Below are 21,199 nucleotides of genomic sequence, written 5' to 3'. Positions count from 1 at the left end.
TCTCTTCCATTGATGTGGCCTCTCACAGAGGCAATTAAAGACCAAAGGAGCATCACCCTAAACCAGATGTTTCATCAAACAGTGGAGCCTGTCACAGAACCGTACAAAGTACATGAAGGATGAGCCTGTGGATAATGTTTAAAGGTCAGCAGCCAAGATAACTGAGATAAAACATTCCTGCAAATGAAAAGATCTGCACAGGTATTGGATGCTGCTAAATGTATTTGATGAACTGCATTTGATTGATCTATTGTGTCTATATTCCACTACTGTGAGAATCATTTTAGCTTTTATTGATATTTTTTATGTTGTTTAGTTCATTGTCATCCTTCAACCTGTAGCTGACAGCAAACTGAGCTACTTTAGCAAAGAATATATATGATGATAAACTGTCAGCAAAGAGTAAAGAAAACATCAGTTTTCTGCATAATTCATGTTTGAAACTGAAGTAATAATTAAACTTTTAGTTACTGCTGGTTTTGGCTTTGCAAAACAAACAAAATATGTTTTAGATTCATTTCTGTAACAACAGACTTTCATTGAATTAGAAGCTCTATTAGAAATAGCCCAATCTGCTTTTTTTGCTAACTGTGACCTATGTGTTAACAGGGCACAGTCTGCAGAGCTCATTGGTCAGAGGAGTTCAGCTACGTCAATAAGTCTGTGATGTATTAAGGAACAAGATCATTTAAAGTTTGAAGGTTAAAAAATGATTTAAAGTCAATATTTAATTAATCAGATGCACTGTTACAATAAAGACATCTTGAACACAGATGGCTGAACAAAAAAATAACGTTTGTCAAAATATTCCCGATGCTGTGTCAATGAAATTGTTCATTTAGAAAAATGCACTTACTGATGCTTTTTATAGTTGAAATTTAATATTCACGTACACTTTTTTCCTAATCGTTTCAAAACTTTTTCTGATTTATTTGTCAGACTCAGTTAGGGAAATGTTCATGGAAACCTCTGACATTTTTTTTTCCTGGTCTGAACACTTCTTTTTCAGTCGTTAGTCTGCTGCAATCACTTTGGTTTAACAGCGTCAGCAAAGTTGCCTTCTTCAAGGGAAACAGCTGACTGGATGAAACTCGGGAAGATATATCTCGCAGTGTTTCCCAACCCTGATCCTCAAGGCACACTGCCCTGCATGTTTTAGGTATTTTCTTGCTTCAGTCCAGCTGATTTCAATTGATGATTGATTAACAGGCGTTTGTTGAACTGCAATCAGTTGAATCAGGCACATTAAAGCAGGGAAACCTCTAAAACATGTAGGACAGTGTGCTTTGAGGACCAGGGTTGGTTGAGGACCAGGACCACTGTCTTCGGGAGATCTGTCTTTTCTGCGCTGCCAGCTTCCTATTGATATTTATCAGGAATCCACCAACTGATTAATGGCCACACAAATCAAATAAATTAAAGATTTGGAAACTGTTCCAAAACCTGTCGCCAAAACCTTCGGACTAGAGTTCGCAGTCTCAGGTTGGAGACACAAAACCCCTGAAAACATCTGAGTTTCAGGTGTTTTCTTTTCCACTTAAAGGAAAGAACACTTTGCAAAATCGTTGAGATATATATATTTTTGAGTTCAAACAATACATTTCTGTGTAGTAACAGTACAAAGTCATTTCAAGTAAACAGGTAAATGAAACACTTAGATACAGCATAAATGCTGCAAGGGCTCAATATTCATAGACATGGGCAAAGAGTGTGAAGGAATGATGGAGGAACAACATGAGAAATAATGAAAAAAGAGCGAGATAAGAACAACATTACCCAGTGCTGAGGCAGATACTGACGAACACAAAGCAGCTGTGGTTGTTTGTAACCAGGACAGAGTGTTTCAGGAAGCAGGCAGCAAGAATAATCACTAATCAACCAATCAGAGGCAAATTTAACAGTTTACTTACCGGTTATCAGCAAAAACAACACATAAAGTTAAATCTTCTTTTGTTCTCAGTTTTGAAAATAGGACCACAAGGTCAAATTGTGTAAAAAAAAAAAAAGAAAAAAAAACTAAAATGATAAAACTTACAATTTCTAAAATATTCATCCTAGCCTTTTAATGCATTATTTATAATTTGCATTAATTAATAACTCTTCACAGTAATAGGAAATTATGCTTTAAAAGGCCTTAAACATAACAACTGGAGGTGATATTTGTGCAAAAAAGCTGAACAAAATGATAATAGAGCTGAAGGACACAGAGCAGGTAATCTTTAGTCTAATCTGAAACTGTTAGTAAAGCATTTTTGGCAGCCATACATTGGGTATTCTGATGGACTCATCTTCTTGGCTGTTTGGGCTTCTTAGCTATAAAATACAATTATTTTTGTAAAAAGTTGATACCAACATTTCCTGTAAGTACCACCAAAGGCATTGCAAGCATAACCAGCTGTAGTTTGAGAATTATGGATTTAAATGATCTGCGAAGTTAAATGGTGGTTTAGGGATCATAATTTAACTCCATTAGAGAGAACGTGTGTTTCTGCTGTCCTGAAACTGAAACTGGAAAGAGAGAAATAAAGAAAAAAACATTAGCCAAAATACTCATTTATGATCCAACATGTTGGCATGCTTCCTGTGTCACTTTTTTTATTTATCTGTGTCAAGTTACACACATGCTCTGCCTTAGAGTGACACATCACTGAAAGCCTGCCAAGAGCTTTGCCTCATTTTACTGTGTAAACATGAGCATTATCACAGCCTTATTTGCTCTAGTTTGACTTACTTACATGCTTGTATTGAAAAGCAGAGCAGTGAGAAAGCTGTGCAGATAACCATCATGAAACAGAAACCCACTTCTGATTCAATTACTGAGTGTTAACGCGATTAATTGTGCTGATAAAAATGAACAGGAGCTGCTGCTGCTTCACTGAGTAGCAGAATATATTTAGTGTTGTTCTAGCCAGCTTTTGTGCAACGCTGGATGTAAAACCAAAATACTTTACAGCATATCTGGACATATCTTCTTTGAGTCAGAGTTCATCTCTCAGGTCAGACTCTTTCACTTTCAGAGGCTGTGTTTGGGGGAGGGGTAATGGACTGCGTGCTGGGTGGGTTGTGACAAGTCACAAGGGACCAGGGAGGTGACAGAGCTGAGCAGCACAGTAATTAGTAACACAGTGGTCCGCCTGTGTTGCCAGATGTAAAAGCTGCTGTACTGTTCAGCCCTGCAGCCACACACACCCTCTGCTGCCTCCGATCAGAGCTTTGGCATCACAAGAACTGAGAATAATCTCCATTTCTTTGTTTGTATCTTTGTGAATCACAGATCACATGTTCAAGTTAGTGTGATTTTATGACATTTGTACTCATGTGTTTGTAATAAGTTAGTAGTTTTCAGGAAACTACATTGTTTAGGCTGAAGAATTGTTTTTCTTGTTATTAATGTTGTATTAATATTTAACAGGGAAAAGTTAAGATGACATTTAAATTGCCATTCAAAACACTAATAATGTCATGTATACCATCACAAATGGTAGATGACATAAAACGACACGGTGGAGTCAGTAGATGTATGCAAAGGTCATGAACTTTCTGCAGTCAAAAGTCTTTCTCCTTGATGCGGTCTTCAGATTAGCTCAGAAAATGTGCATAGAGAGTTTCCTAGTCTGGGTTTCCATGGCCAGGAAGCTGCACCCTGCTCTATATTATTTGTGCTATACAAAGCATCAGAGGTGGTGGTGTAAAGCAAGGCACCGCTGGACTGTAGAGCAGCGGAGAAATGTTCTTGGAGTGATGATTCATGCCCCTCTGTCTTGCAACCCAGCCGACAAGTCTGGGTTTGGCAATTGTCAGGAAAATGGTACTTGTCAAACTGGACTGTGTCAAAAATAAAGTTTTGTGCAGACAGGATTATAGAGTGGCGGTTTTTCTTAGTTCCAATGAAAATAACTCTTGATTCATCATCATACATGACTTTTGGAAAATATCATTCGACCTTGTGGGAAAAGGTTTATAGATGGCACCTTTCTGTGCACACAAGTACAAGAAGCAAGATCTAAGGACATGTATGAGACCTGACCTTAATCTGATAAAACATCTTTAACATATTAATATGTGATACTGAAAACACTCCAAGAAGTGTTGCTAAAGCTAATATTGCTGTATCTGGTGTGTATATATATAGATATATATATTCATATATATATAGTTAGGTTAGTGGCATTAGATTCTGACCCACCAGTAAATAGATACTGACAGTTGATTCAAACCTCAAAACAAAACTTACGGCCCGGCCTTTTTCAACTGCTCTCTGATCCCTGAATGTGGCAGCTTTCTCACACTGCATCCTGTCTGCTGTTTTCCCTCGTCACAAGGCTGGTTCAGCCGGTCTATAGAGGTCTTAAGAGTTCCCATACTGCGATGCCTTGGGTGTAATACTGATCCATCTAGTTTCCTGACTCATTATGTAAATCAAATCTTCCCATGTTCTTCCTTTCACCTCCCCATCAGGAGACAGAGGGTGTGGAAACAGGTACAGGAGGGACATTTTTAAACGTGTCTACAGGTTTGAAACAGAAGCAGAATATCTGAAACCATCCTGGTCCACAGCCAGCACCTCCAGGAAATAATATTTCTGGTGAGAACTGAATTTTAATGAGTTACTAGAAATAGACTGAGCAACTCCCACTGCAAAGGGGAATTTTAGTAAATATGCCACCTGTAGAATTAAACGTCTGTGGTGTAATGTGAGGGGAAAAAAGACCTTCAACGAGTTACAAATGTAGCTATGCCCCACATTTTGTCACATTACAGCTACAACAAATAAACCAGGTATTTTGTTAGGATTTTATGTCATAGACCAACACAAGAGTGGTGCATAATTATAAACTAAAACAATTTGAAAATGTTTTTAAAGCTCTGACAGTGTGGCATGCATTTGCATTTATCTCCCTTTGCTCAGAGGAAAATAAATAAATCCAGTGCAAAAAAAAATGCATTTAGAAAGCTAGACTGGACTGGCTGACATTAAGACATATTCATTTGTTAAAATGGCTCAGTGAAAGTTAATCTAAAACCATCTGAGAATATGAGGGAAAGGAAATTGATGTCAACACATAACCTTTATCAAATGATTGAGCTAATTGTAAAAGAAGAATGGACAATCATTTCTGTCTCTAGATGTGCACAGCTACGGGAGCCAAAATTTTTTTAAATGTCTTAAATGCAATAAGAGTTTGTTCTACAAAGTATTGCTGTAGATGGGCTCAGTATAGATGTACATCACACTTTTTCACTTTCCTAATTGCAAGAACATATAAAATCAGGAATCACTTCTTATTCAACTTCTTAATCATTCATGTTGTCTTCAACTATCACATCAAATCTTATTAAAATAAATTGGTGTTGTGCATGTAATCTGAAAAAATGTGAAAAAGTTGAGCTCTAAGCCTTAGAGTTACAGCAATCACGAGTCTGTCTGCGAAGAATTATTATCAATTCATGTTCTCATTACGTCCAGGAAAAGTCTATGTCCTCTTTAAATTTGTCAAGGCAGATCTTTAATCTAGTTTCAAATGTCACCAATTTAATGTCCCAGCAACAGCCACTCTGACCGCAAGCTACTGTTCTTCTCACTGTGTGTTGTGTCTGTTTCATTATTACTGACTGCTGTCAGCAGTCCCGTTACAATTCAAATCCTACGTGTTTAGAGGTGATTAGTTAGAGTAACATCTCATAGTGTCGGCCAACACACGGAAAATTTGTTTAATATGTCAACCGACCTGCTTTACCTTCTTATGCGCTGTTGACTCAGCAAACTGTTTACAACTAAAGACAAATTCAGTTGCTTACACAGCTGGAAATTCTGGTTATGAAACAAGTTGTTGTTGGCCAGTTTTAAAGCCGTGACTCTACTTCAATCTCCTTTATTTTTTCACGCTGAATCGTAAATATGAGAAAGCCCAGATTTAAAATGATGACAAATAGAGACTTGAATGTTCTTGAATCAGCCATGTATGATTTATCTGCATTTGTTGAATCATACAACTGCTAAATAATGAAAGTTGTTATTTTTGTCAGTTTGAAATTGCGTCACTCACATACCGCTGTCAACTTTTCATCAGTGTTAACAGCCATGTAAGCCATTGGCTGTTTTTTCTTAGGAATGATCATAATGCCAAATGTTTACTCGGAGAACTGGTAAATCATGCAAAGTCTTATTCACACTATTCCATGGTTACTGGGTTCTGAATGTATTTGTATAAAATTATCTAAATAACCATTTGGTTCTCAGCAACAATGACCAATAAAATTGGGTACCTACATGAAATAGCCGTTAGCACTGAGTCGATTAAACTTAACATTATCCTCCTGGACCAGGGCGATATTTGCACTGTTTCAATTGAGGTGAAAGGAGGCAGCCAGGTGTTGAGAGTTCTTGGTTTAATATTTTACTGCACTCTGTCATGCAGTTTGGATTTGTACTGACAGCTTTGTTTAAAATCATCAGTCACCCAGGTGTAGCAGGCAGCCATCTGCCGCCAGTCATCCATCTCTGCTGGAAACTTAGATTTTCAGAAGAAATGCAAATTTTACTTTCATCTGAAAAGAAGACTGTGGACCACTGAACAACAGTCCAGTGTTTAGTTGTTTTTTTCCCTTAGACCAGGTAAGACATTCCAGTTTTCTCTGCTTCAGGAGTGGATTTACACAAAGAAAATAACATTTGGTTCCCATGTTTCTGGTACACTGGCTCTTGACATACTAACTCTAGTAAAAGTCCACACCTGCTAAATATAATAAAAAGTGTTAAATGCTTCTCTTAAGCTTTTGGTTTTCAATGCTCATTGTCTATAATTTACCACAACACTTTTTCCTCCCACTAAACTTTCGATTTATGTGTTTAAAACAATCAGTTGTCTGGTGGACAACAGTCAGGTAAACAGATTTAATATGCCATAACATCCCATAACATGAGAACAGCATTACTGTAGTAAAATACATATATATACAGTACAGATCAAAAGTTTCGACACACCTTTCTAATTCAATGGGTTTTCTTTATTTTCATGACTATTTATAAGGCAAGAAATCCCTCCTTATTAACCTGACAGGGCACACCTATGAAGTGAAAACCATTTCAGGTGACTACCTCTTGAAGCTCATCAAGGAAATGCAGAGTGTGTGCAAAGCAGTAATCACAGCAAAAGGTTGCTACTTTGAAGAAACTAGAATATAAGGGGTATTTTCAGTTGTTTTACACTTTTTTGTTTAGTGCATATTTCCACATGTGTTATTCATAGTTTTGATGCCTTCAGTGTGAATCTACAATGTCAATAGTCATGAAAATAAAGGAAACTCATTGAATTAAAAGGTGTGTCCAAACTTTTGGTCTGTACTGTATATATATATATATATATATATATATATATATATTTTTTTATCCGGGTTCTGTAAATTTGTTTTTGAAAAAAATTATAATGTCAGAGGGAATCAGAAGAAGGCTGTATCTAAATACATGGTCTCACTGAAACAAACCCCTGCAAAAGACTTGAGATTGGGACTGAGGTTCCCCTTTCAGCAGGTAGAAAACTGAAAATCTACCGTCAGAGGTATTGAACGATTTTTACTGAAGCAAATGTATGTGTTAGAATAGTCAAGTCAAAGTCCGGACCTAAATTAAATAAGAATCTGTGGCACATCTGTGATGTTGACATACAATATGCTTTCTGTTGAATCTGACTCAACTTGAACTATTCAGCAAGGAAGAATTTCATCCTTTAAGCTGGTGGAAACATTAAAGACTTACTGCTGGGAATACAGAATACAAAGGCACACCACACTATTCAGAATTTCATTTTAAAAAATCAGAATTTTAAGACCAGGCATCACTTTACTTCCTCTTCCCAATTATCATTATTATCATGTAAGTTACCAATAAAAAACATTCAAGCTTGTTTAAAAAAGCTGTTAATTTTTTTTTTTAAATGCAGGTAACATGAATATTGTCTGAACATTTATTTGCTACCTTCAGTGAGATTTAGAATATTCTGCACTGCTTACTTTCTGTAGATAATCACATCAAATTTCAGTAACTCTGATTCAAGAAAGAGGCATCTGTTCCCTCACATGTTGCAGCTGCATCTACTGACGTGCTTTCCCCCCAACATTCAGGATCAAACTGGTCCTTGTGACTCTTGGATGACACGTGATTTCAATCTATAGTGCGACGCCTTCCCAATATTTGTCAGATGCCTCGTCCTTGAAGTAAATCGTTATCTCACAATGACAGAAAACAACTGTTGAGTCAAATTGCTACATGTATCAACTCCTGATTTGTTAAACTGATCAGATTCTTTTGAAAACTACAGGGCTGATGTGAGAAAATCACAGCACTTCTTATATGAAATAAATCTTGACAAATACAAGCAGCTCACAGAGCAAAATGATTGTAATTTGTGCAGCACTGTGTGACCTCTGCAGACATTTGCTCTCATTATTCTCAACATTTCTATTTACACTCAAACTGCTCTGGCATGTATCAGGACAAGAGGTCAATAAAACTATGAGGGGCCGTTTAGGACAAAATTTACGTTTTGTCTCTCACACACTACCAAAAACTCTCGCATACTCCAAAAAAGGGCCGTTTAGGACAAAATTTACGTTTTGTCTCTCACACACTACCAAAAACTCTCGCATACTCCAAAAAAGTAGCCACGCACACTCCAAAAAATTACGTTTTGTCTCTCACACACTACCAAAAACTCTCGCATACTCCAAAAAAGTAGCCACGCACACTCCAAAAAATTACGTTTTGTCTCTCACACACTACCAAAAACTCTCGCATACTCCAAAAAAATAGCCTCGCACACTCCAAAAAATTACGTTTTGTCCCTCACACACTACCAAAAACTCACGCATACTCCAAAAAAATAGCCTCGCATACTCAAAAAATTACGTTTTGTCTCTCACACACTACCAAAAACTCTCGCATACTCAAAAAAATTACATTTTGTCTCTCACACACTACCAAAAACTCACGCATACTCAAAAAAATAGCCACGCACACTCAAAAATTACTCACGCACATTCAAAAAATACTCAAATTGCGTATACACACACTACTAAAATGTCACACACACACACACAAACGTTAACTTTCTCGCTCACATACACTACTATCAGCTCGCTCACATACACTGTACTAACAGCTCGCACATTCACAAACGTTAACTTTCTCGCTCACATACACTACTACCAGCTCGCGCACATACACACAAACGTTAACTTTCTCGCACACATACACTGCTAACAGCTCGCACATTCACAAACGTTAACTTTCTCGCACACATACACTGCTAACAGCTCGCACACACACAGACGTTTATCTCTCACATACACAAGACTAAAGTTGAACACACACACAGTACTAAGACTCGTTTTATGTATGTGTGAGAGCGAGACTTTTTATGAATGTGTGAGAGCGACACTCTTTATGAATGTGTGAGAGCGAGAATCTTTTTGAATGTGTGAGAGCGACACTCTTTTTGAATGTGTGAGAGTTGTCACGGAAGAGGCGGGGCATAATTTTTGGATCAAACTGCGCATGCGTAGATCCTAAACTATAAGTTTCGATTGTTGACTCACTGTATGTTCTATTACTTAGTATATTTGTGCTTTTAAATATATATAGAACGTTTAACTTTCTTGTAGATTAAATGTGCTATAGAAATAAATGAATCTGATTGATTGATTAAAAATAGCAAAATTGCTGTAGTACAATCTGTCCACTGGGTGCCAGTATTACAGGAATTATTAACCGGCGCCAACTAGTGCCGAAGAAGAAAGAGTTTGCTATACCGAACATGGCTAACTCTAATTCGAAACGAGAGAGAATTGGTCAGGCAGCTGCCATTTTAAACACCATTCTATCTTCTCCGGAGGCAACCAGCACTTTGACAGGCGCATTAAACGATTCAACGACTGCCCGCAGTGCTACAATCTGGCACCCAGTGGACAGATTGTACTACAGCAATTTTGCTATTTTTAATCAATCAATCAGATTCATTTATTTCTATAGCACATTTAATCTACAAGAAAGTTAAACGTTCTATATATATTTAAAAGCACAAATATACTAAGTAATAGAACATACAGTGAGTCAACAATCGAAACTTATAGTTTAGGATCTACGCATGCGCAGTTTGATCCAAAAATTATGCCCCGCCTCTTCCGTGACAACTCTCACACATTCAAAAAGAGTGTCGCTCTCACACATTCAAAAAGATTCTCGCTCTCACACATTCATAAAGAGTGTCGCTCTCACACATTCATAAAAAGTCTCGCTCTCACACATACATAAAACGAGTCTTAGTACTGTGTGTGTGTTCAACTTTAGTCTTGTGTATGTGAGAGATAAACGTCTGTGTGTGTGCGAGCTGTTAGCAGTGTATGTGTGCGAGAAAGTTAACGTTTGTGAATGTGCGAGCTGTTAGCAGTGTATGTGTGCGAGAAAGTTAACGTTTGTGTGTATGTGCGCGAGCTGGTAGTAGTGTATGTGAGCGAGAAAGTTAACGTTTGTGAATGTGCGAGCTGTTAGTACAGTGTATGTGAGCGAGCTGATAGTAGTGTATGTGAGCGAGAAAGTTAACGTTTGTGTGTGTGTGTGTGACATTTTAGTAGTGTGTGTATACGCAATTTGAGTATTTTTTGAATGTGCGTGAGTAATTTTTGAGTGTGCGTGGCTATTTTTTTGAGTATGCGTGAGTTTTTGGTAGTGTGTGAGAGACAAAATGTAATTTTTTTGAGTATGCGAGAGTTTTTGGTAGTGTGTGAGAGACAAAACGTAATTTTTTGAGTATGCGAGGCTATTTTTTTGGAGTATGCGTGAGTTTTTGGTAGTGTGTGAGGGACAAAACGTAATTTTTTGGAGTGTGCGAGGCTATTTTTTTGGAGTATGCGAGAGTTTTTGGTAGTGTGTGAGAGACAAAACGTAATTTTTTGGAGTGTGCGTGGCTACTTTTTTGGAGTATGCGAGAGTTTTTGGTAGTGTGTGAGAGACAAAACGTAATTTTTTGGAGTGTGCGTGGCTACTTTTTTGGAGTATGCGAGAGTTTTTGGTAGTGTGTGAGAGACAAAACGTAATTTTTTGGAGTGTGCGTGGCTACTTTTTTGGAGTATGCGAGAGTTTTTGGTAGTGTGTGAGAGACAAAACGTAAATTTTGTCCTAAACGGCCCCTCATATAAAACAGTTCAGCTATCCTGACAAATTAACAAAAACATTAGCAGTGGGAGACTTTAGTTTCCACCAACCAGCAAAACAGCCTTTTGTGGGAGCATTATGAAATTGTTTCGTATTCCTATGAAATTGAACTGAGAAGACATGACATGATGAAGAAGATTGAATGCAGGAAGTGAAGACGTCAAAGAAAAAAAAGCGAAGGAGGAAGCTGGAGACTGAGAGATCTTTGAGCCACACAATGTCTGCTTTCTGTCCGTCTGTCTCATCAGTGTAACCCATCTGTGACTGCAGAGTCGACTCCATTGTGCAGAAGTCTAATGAGGCTTTTCTGTCTGCAGCTGACAGTTGGTGGCAGGACCACGCTGTGGAGCACCGCAGGATGACAACTTATCAAGGTCACTCCTCTGACCTCAGCTTCCTGCTCAGAAGAAGGGCCGATTGTCCGGCCGGGCTTTTATTCCGTTTGCTGCAAAGACGGTTCTCTAACTCTGCCTTAGTTTGACAAAACTATCCTTTCTTCTACTGTTATTCCTCATCTCCGTTTGGCTCCTCCCACCTCCTCAGAAAAGCATTTTTGTCTATTCTCTGTAGTTCCTCTTATCTATTTACACCTTAAGTTCAATGGAGGACAAGTCAGATCAGTGTGGCCTCGCCCTCTGACCTCCTTCACGTGCCTGCAATATTTGGGCAACACAGAAGCTATATTGCTTTTGAGGGCTTTTAATGTTGGTCACATGAGATGCTGTGAGTTTGGAATAATTGAGACAAACTGGGCAACTTTCAGAGAACGAGCAGTTCTTTAAAGTCTGCATTTTGTTCCACGGATGCCCACATGGAGTTGTTTCAACAGTGAAGGGTTTTATCATGAAAACTGGGGTATGCAGCTGTATTGCTGCAGTATTATTAGAAGAAAATACATTTTAAACAGGTCATCGTTTTCTCAATTTATTTCTATATGCACCATTTCCATGAAATTCTCACCATATGTCGGAATAAGGTAATTTACACAAACAACAAAACAAACACTGATAAGCTTTGGCGCCGGCTCAGCTGGCTGCCTGCAGATGCAGCTCCTGTCGTGTGCTGTAACTGCGAAATAATTTCCCTGCTGGGATGAATAAAGTAATTCTTCTTGTCTTGTCTAGCGAACAGAGAATTACAATAGCCAAGTTGAAAAGATTTTATTTTATTTCTTCAGTAGAGATCAAAACAGATCTGAGTTTGGCAGTGGACCTCAATTGTAAAATGCAAGAGCATGAAAGGGATTTTAGATGCGAGTCCAGATGTGAGTCAAACGTTATTCCCAGGTGTCTGACACATGGTCTTAATTGATGTACAAAAGTACAAAACGTTCATGTGCTATAATCAGTATTATTGTTTCACTAAAACTTATAATCAGCCACCAATTTAACTTAACTAGGCAACAAATCAACTTAGTCATCAAAGTGGAGAAATATCTATGATAGTTCAGGATTATTGTTGTAACCTGGATCATTCAGCACAGGTACTGAATAATCCAGCATATCGGTGGACATCAAAACATCATCAAACATCTTTAATAGGGTTGTTTCTGTAGAAAGTCTGATTGAAAAGAACCAGAAATCTGAAGGTTGGTAATAAAACATTTGACCTCACCTTTTAGCACTTTTTCTAAAATATTGCTAATAAACATCAGCTTTGAAATTAGACAGTAGTTGGAAAGTAAATACAAAAAAATAATAAGTCCTTGTAACCAATGCCAACAGTATGGTTTTCAATAGTAAGATTTCAAAGGTCTTGAAACACATCTCATAATTTGCTTATGAGATGCGTCTTGTGTGATACCTTTGTAATAAGAAATCTGTTTATAAACCATCCGTATGGATTAAAATGACCTATATTAATTCATACTAAAAAGAGGAAAATTGTTTTTAGATTACTAAATGAACATAATGTATTGACTAAATTATGTTGACTTCTTTTTTCGTGTACTTGCCAACATTTCGTCCATCCAATTTCAACAGGTACATCAGAAATTATTAAAACATTCATAGTCTGAATACTTATTTTCCACATGCTGCATCCACTCACATGTTTTAGTAACATGTAGAAATACAAAGTCACTTCTAACGGTGCAGTAATTTAAAACAAATCTCTTCAAGCATCCTTCTCTTTCTGTAACCTGACGAGGTTGGTGTCGTCCTGTTTGCTTCGTTTCCCCTGCTGTGTCAAGGCAAACAAGCTGACATCACATGTGTGCTCAGTATGTGACTGTGGATGGTTGTTTCGTGTAGCAAAAGTGTGTTTGACTGAACTGGGACTGTAGTGTAGGGACCTGGGCTGTGTGACCACAGACAGTCATGTGACTGTGAATGTACTCTGAAAGACGTTTTCTCACTTCGATGCTTTAACCGCAAAAGCGCAAAGGAATGTGGAGAATTTGTGGCTTTGGCATCTTCCCAGCACTTTGGAAAAGTCTCTGTTGTAATATTTGTTGGCACCCTCTCTGTGTTGTTTCTTAGATGGTCCTGCGGACAGACACAATAAATGTTAAAAAAATCCTAAATCATCTTTATGGAAATGAACACGATCTCTGTTAATGTTTATAGTGATAAAACTTTCCACTGAACCCTGCAGGCTGGTTCTAATGAAGGGGAAAGAGTTGTTTTATTGGCCTGCTTAAACAGGGGGCCTCAAAAGACACTAAAAACCCAAAGTCTCCAGTGAAACAAATGTTTTTTCCGTCCCCTTTACTGCGCTGTTTTTCCGTGTTTTTTCCACAGCAAATTGTGGAGATGTCACGTTTGCAGTCTGCTCAGTGAGCGGAGTCGCTGCGGGCGCTAGCGGAGGCCTGTCATCATGTCAAGGTGCCAAAATGTGTGTGAGAACTGGAACGTAAAGTGACACAGGCTCAGGCAGGTCCACGCTCCGCTTTAAAAACAGTTCACAGAGTAAAAACATGAAAAATGCCATTTTATTCCAAAGCATGTTAGTGCTAGAAATCAAATCTGCGGTGTCGGGATTACTTGCAAGAACTGAATCCAGTTGTTTATCCAAATAAAATCTAATTTTCTCCCACGGAAACATTTATTGAAAGCCTCCAATGACATTTACTATATTATAACAACCAGTTGCCTCTACTGACACTTAACAAATAAAAAAAAAAAACTCACTAATTTAGGCACTTTTGTCTGTGCAACAGGTTTCTGAGTTCACTTGTAAAATCATACTGAACAGAGGAAATGGGGTCTGACCCAAGGGCCAGCGTTTGGCCATGAGAACCCAGGCAGAGTCTCCTGGGATACTTCGTCTGTGTCATCTCAACTGTTATGATTCCCATGAACCCAACAGTCAGGTTTATAGCAAGCAGAGGGGGAAAACAGATGTGTAGTTTCTAAATAAGTCTTGTTTGATGACTTCCTGCAGTCTTCATGCTCCAATGGTGGCTGCAAAAGCAACAGCAATTCAATTTTTAAAGAAACGTGGCTCTAAATAAGTCATTAAATGCATTTTAGGATCTTAATAGAACATAACTGAGTACATTTTGACTGAGATTTAAGAAGAGATGTTTTATATGTTGTGAAATTATTATTTCATTAAAATCTACCTTGTATTTTTAGTTTAACTTTAGCTTCTAATTTAATGCTTTGAAGCCTGCTGAAATAGTATATTCTACATTTTAACAAAAAGCTGTTAATTGAATGCTTACAACAAAAAATAATTTAATTTCTAATATTTAAAGAAGAAAAAAAGCACTAATCACATCCAGTCTTTGTCAGACTTCAGGCTAAAAGCCCCCACACTTCCTGTCCAACTTTTAATAGGTTAATCAGAAGAGTCTGCATGCACATGTCTCAGCGGTCATGAGAGGGATTCCTCCTCAGTAAGCTGATACTGCGTCTGTGACGGAGCGTTCTCCTTGCTCTGCTGCAGATGGACCTTTAATCACCATCTGCCTCTGAGTCGAAAATGGAAGTGAAATGCTGCAGAGCTCTGTAGAAAGTATTTTTAAAACTTCATAAACTTTGATTTACTTTTTTTTCTCGACAAAGCCTGTGCAAAACGCCATTATACAACTTAACGGTCTGTCACCTGATTAGAGCGTACACTTTCAGTTTAGGCAGTTTCCGAAACTCACGAGTTGCACAATCGCCTCAGTTAGTCAGTTTATTGGAATTTACATAAAAACTCATGAAAATTCTGTAATCTTTCTAATTTTTCCTCTACTGTCATTCCATCGCAGTTGCAAATCTATGTCTGTCCAGAGTTAGAAGCGTATGATCAAGGCAACATGTCTGCTGAAAAAGAAACATCAGGATTCTTGGTATTATCCTTCCAAAAACAGGATACTTTGCAAAGACAATTTTGTTGCTATTACAGCTGTGAGAAACTTTGTCTGCATGAAGTTTTGGCTCAGCCAGTTTCTGGGACTAATGCCCATTTCCTGAACGCAGAACTCGTCCAACTGTTTAAGATGGATGATTCCTGGTAATGTTAAGTGATTGTAATTAAATTATACCACAGTCTGACTGAAGCATTGTCTCACATTTTAATATATTAAATGTTTCACCTTAAAATTTGTAGTTGGTTTGGTATGTTTTGTTTTAAGACCATCCACCAGTATTTCAATCCTGACCAACTTCACAAGTCTTGTTATGAAGGAACATCTACACAGCATGCTGCATTTTCAAGAGTTGTAAACCTTTAGTTTTAAACCCCAAAGTAGCCTTTAGTGTGTTTGAGTTTTCCCGGCGCCTTTGGGGGATTGTAACACATTCTTGTCTTCTTGTTTAGGACCGTTGAGATCACGTTGACAGAAACTATTGCTTGCTCTAGATTGCCTTTGACCTTGTCGTGGCCTTACACATCAAACACACTCAGTTTTTGACATTTCTTGATAAGCCTGTACAGTTTGTACACGATGTGAACATTTTATGGAGATAATACTGTACTGTATAGCTGACCATCCACTAGTTCAATTACAGTCACTGAGTCATACAGTAGAGGTGACAAAGTAAACATGAGACCAAAACCATATTTTCTGTTTGGCAGAAAACTAACTTTTTATATCATCCAGAAGACATGCTTTCCACTGTGAGACATGGTGGAGGCAGCATCAGGCTGTGGGATTGCTTTTCTTGGTCACAGACAGGACTACCCAGTCAGAGTTAATGTGGATACATCTAAATATAGGACAATTGTGGGATTAAGAATCACCTACAACCAAAAACAATAACGCTAAACATACATCCAGAGTGGAAAAAAGATCAAAGTGAGTTAATGTTTTAGAATGGTCCAATCAAAGTCCAGACCTCAATCCAAATGAAGATCTGTGGAGGGACTTGAAAACCTTGCTTATAGATGCTCTCCACAAAATCAAACTGAGTTTGAGCTGTTTTTGCAAAGACAGTCAAGGCCATAATCCAAAGAACTTGTAGCAAAGGCTGTTCTGGCTGAAGGGGGCTGAATGCAAACTCATTCTCACAAAATCTTTGAAACCATGCATCATTTTCCTTCCTCTCCATAGTCCTTTATAAGATTGTCAAAGGCCTGGATTTACTTTGGTTTTGGTATTCAGATCAAGTGTAATTAGGATTTCATTAATGTATTCAAATCTTCACAGCACCAAATCTTGACTTCATATTAAGTCAAGTAAACTGAATCAATATATTCCACAACTTGTATGTATTGCTCAACTTTTTCACTGCCTTGCATCACAAGGCAATGTATAGTTTCAGCCTTAATTCTGATCAACTTACCCCAGAATCTGGACCTCCTGATTCAACGACAACATATTTCTTCATTATTAAAACCAAGAAAATCTCTGATCTACACTCTCTTACATCCCCTTTATAATATTACTTTTCTTTGAATGGAAACCTGACATTTGTGGAAACATCACATGCTGCCGAGCTGCTTGGAGCAAAGGAAGAAAACCTTCCACATGATGCCGTTCAGCTCCAATTTCCAAGTAACTGTGTCATAAAGCAGTAATTGATCTGTGAATATACGTAATCAGAGTCAGCCGCTGCAAAGACAAAGCAGAGCCTTCACCAAGTAGAAAGACAATCACATGATCTTATAATCAAATCTTTATATTATTCACATTTATGAAATCCTTTTCATTCTATTAAATAAAAAAAACATAGGTCACCCAGTTCAATTAGGATTTTTAGTTATAAGCTGTAAGTCAAGTCCTGCTGAGGTCCAATAGTAGCTGTTTGAACTTGTTCTACTCACCTGGATGTTCTGGTCCACATTCAACGCATCCTGCAGAATGAACTCTCCCGGTAAAGTCCACTAAATAGTGTTTGAATCTGTTTGGAGAGAGACACCATATGACGTTTTTAGTTCAATAACTACTTCTTTCTATTTTAGCAGCGCAGGTTGGAGCTTTAATTAGAGTTTGTGTCTGTCAACAAAGAGGAATAACAGAGCAGAGAAGCCTGCCAGACTCTAACACCAAACTCCATCTACTGTTTTAATTCGTTGTATGGATGATAACATTACGGCTGGTTGGAGAGCAGGAAGAGCCAGGCTGAGTTTATGTTTACAGAGCTAGCAGTGATGAGCCTCACAGCTAACCTTCTAATTAACGGGACATGTGTTCCACCGGGCCACCCAGAGAGAGCATGATGCTCCGGATCAGCGTCCTGAGCGGCACTGGTCCTGATGTCTCAGCTTAACATGGTGTACAAAAGCAGTAGGCCTGCACCGCGACTTACGCTGACATATTCAGATTCAGGCTTATTTCAAAGACTCAGTCAAGTGGGAAAGTGAGGGCATCTGATTTGTTGGTTAACATTAACAAATCAGATCAACAAACATGTTTTTTCGAACTGAGAAATGCCTAGTTTGATCACTTTGGTCGAAATAGCTTCTGTGAGATAACCCACCAACCGGAGCACTGATAGGAATCACGTTGCATTGTGTGATGGTGAGTTGGCCAGATTCTGCTGCAGCAACTTAACCCCAAGCTATGATACTTCCTCCTCCGTGCTTTACAGTTTGTTGAAGTGCTTTTTATAGAAGGCTGTAGTATCACTTACACTAAAGCAGTACAACATGCTTTAATGTGCAAATATTTCAGCTTTAGACTCTTCTAGCCATAGTCCTAGTGTTTATCTATAATCCCCCTGACAAACATCAGTCTGGCCTTCATATTTCTTTTAGAGAGCAAAACTTTCCTCCTTTCACACCCCCCATGCAGGTTAAACTTATACAGGCATGAACTTTCATATCAGCAGATCCTGCAACAACTCTTTAGGGATAATGGATACATTTTAGACCATCGTCCATTCTGCTCCTCCAGTGAGCTTGCTTGGACAGCCATACCTCAGTGTCTTCATAGTTGTTTTAATTGTCCTTCTTCTAGACTATTTACCTACGTTTAAACATCTTCTCATTCCTGATGAGCTCCTTAAGCTTCTAAAATCCTTTTTTTCTGAAGGTCTCGGACATCGCTTTGGCTTTTATCATGATGTTCACTCTCATTTCAACACTCAGGATCACAAACTGAGGTTTGAACATGGAATGCCTTTTTCAAAATGCTGAGTAATGATGTTCTCATCATGTCCACATGAAGTGATAAATCTGAGTAATTTTGGCCATTTTATTTTGAAATAAATGTCTGTGTGTCCTTGCAGAATACAGGGAATGATCAAAGGTATTTTCTACAGTTTTTACTTTACTTCCCATTGGGAGTTCCATCTTTTTTACCCAATTTTATTTGGCATCACAGCAGTGAGTCACTTACACAGCAATCATTTAGCTTTAAATGAGCACATTTGCATTTTAAAAACAAACACAGGCAGAAGGCAGCACTTGCTCTCATGTGATGGGATGAGGAAGGGTTTTTGTCCAGAAGATAATTAAATGGAGATCAAACCCGATGAAGTGAAAAGCTGTGAAGATTTGAAATGATTCGCAGCGCAGCTTCAGACACAGTTGTGCGTCTGTTATTGAAAAGTTAGCTATTTTCTCATTTACACACCAACAGATTTTCTCAATGAGTTTAACTAAAAGTTATTTAAATATGGTTTGAAAGCTTTAGAAGGGCATTTATACCATATTGCAGGCAAATGTTGACACATTCCAACCAATTTTCTTTATAAAGAAATACTGTTTCTTTAAAAGATCTTGATATTCAGAATACAATGCAGTAAAGAGTGGATTACACATTATGAAGAAAGCAAGGGAAAAAATGAAGACAAGAGCCCATAAACACAAGGAAAATGGACTAAATGGAAAATTGGCTGTGCTGGAACAGCTTGGAAGATTTCCTAACTCCTTCAGTGTATTTTGACACGTGACGTTGACATGAATCAGTGACATTTCTGAGGCAACGTTCCCATGGCTGATTAAGCCATGGCATTGATTACATCAAAAGCACTGTTCCGGCTGCTGTGATGTTAAAAACTAGAAAACATTAGCGCCAATAGCTTGCTTTGCATCAAACCTGACCTAATGAAGCTGCATCTGACATAGTTCAAAGTTTACAAACTGAACTACTCTGGACTTACACTTATTACAAACCTCAAGTGAAGTGTTTAACATTATTAAAGATTTCACAGGGTTCTCCAAATACCCTGCTGAGGTCATATGGAGTAATAGTTCAGTTTATTGCTCCCTGACTCCTCTTTTTGAACCTCTTTTACTGATCACTGTCATATCCTTGATAGCATACATGATCAGTGAGGAAAACTCCTGAGGGGAGCATGGGAAATCCCTGTTTTATCTCCATTCTGCTTCTCCCTCTGAATTAATGAACAGAGTGAATTTGTAAAAGCAAAGGTGAAACGATCTTGAGCTTATCTTAGTGTAACTTACCTCGCCTTTCCGTCTCTTTCCTTCTTCTCCCGGCGAGCCCAGAATTAATAGAACCATTAACCAAAGTATGTGGCTGACCTGATCCCGCAACAAGAGCGGACACCAGATTAAATGAGGCAGAGAGCTGTTAGCGAGATGTTCTGCTTCACAAAGCAAAACGGCAGAGCAAACTTCTGCTACAACTGCAACCAGCTGCTCAGCTTTATTCACCTCCAGCTGCACAGACACATGGGGAATTACCTCATTGGGCACACAGCACACTGTGTTGACACAGTCTCTGGTTCTGGCCTGTAAATAGCTTTCGTACCCTGCTTAACTTCTCTCCAAAGGGTTCAGTTTTTCTTTGAGAAAAAACAGAACTTCTAGAGGGAGTTCTCCTATAAAGAGATTACTAAAATCCCCAAAGTCAGCAGATCTGTGATACAGTGCAGGCTGCATTTATTTGCATCCTTGGTAAAAATAATGGGTAAAAACCTTTAAAGGATGTGTATCTTTTACTGCAGTAGCATAATCTCACTCAGATTCTTTTTTTTTTTAAATCCAATCTTTAGTTTGATTTCAGTGTTTATTTTCCTGAACATCGCAGGTCATGATGCTGCTGAAAGACTCGATTAAAACTTTCTGCATTTAATTTGGTAGAAGGAACCAGATTTAAAAAGATTCTCCTACTTTAAAGAGCTCATAATGTGATGCACTCAAACAAGGTCAAACTTGTGAATGGGAAACAAGCCCACAGCATTGCAGGATCTCTACCATGCTTAAAAGTAGGAACTTTTAATGTTTGTCCTCAGCTTCATGCCAAACCTGTCAGGAGAAAATTAATTTTTTATATTTAATGTGGCAGGACAGAAAATTAGGTTTTCCTGAAGTGACTCCCTAACAATTGTTATGCATTTTTTAAAATAGGGTGTAATGATTTTTATGTAAATACCCCAGTTCCTTTTCTCAGAGTGATTTAAATTTGTACCTCCTTTATTATGGACTTCAATGCTTGTGCTAACAGGCTTAATGGTTCAGCCTTACATTTGTCTCATTTCTGGTTGTTTAAAACTCTAGTTATTGTTCTGCCCTTAGATAATAGCAAGCACAGGTGAGGATGAATTTGAATCCACCGTACTTGAACACTGTGCTTTTGTGTCTTGCCCAATTTGAAAAGTGGCTAGGGAAAGAGTCTTGGTGTCATTATTAAACTTCTTTTAAGTT

At 38.1% G+C, this 21,199-nt stretch overlaps 1 long non-coding RNA gene across 1 annotated transcript; it reads right to left on the bottom strand.

The window, feature by feature from the left end:
- Positions 1 to 12,354: 12,354 nt before the first annotated feature.
- On the bottom strand, positions 12,355 to 20,182 carry LOC116709929 (uncharacterized). Its single transcript, XR_004336999.1, has 3 exons — positions 19,997 to 20,182; positions 17,408 to 17,484; positions 12,355 to 13,695 (listed from the first exon to the last, which is right to left on the bottom strand). It is a non-coding gene; the product is annotated as an uncharacterized LOC116709929 (long non-coding RNA).
- Positions 20,183 to 21,199: the final 1,017 nt, after the last annotated feature.

This window comes from Xiphophorus hellerii, chromosome 20 (assembly GCF_003331165.1).
Source record: "Xiphophorus hellerii strain 12219 chromosome 20, Xiphophorus_hellerii-4.1, whole genome shotgun sequence".
Lineage (NCBI taxonomy): Eukaryota > Metazoa > Chordata > Actinopteri > Cyprinodontiformes > Poeciliidae > Xiphophorus > Xiphophorus hellerii.
The sequence above is the reverse complement of the archived record's forward strand: the minus strand, read 5'-3'. Positions and strand labels throughout refer to the sequence as shown.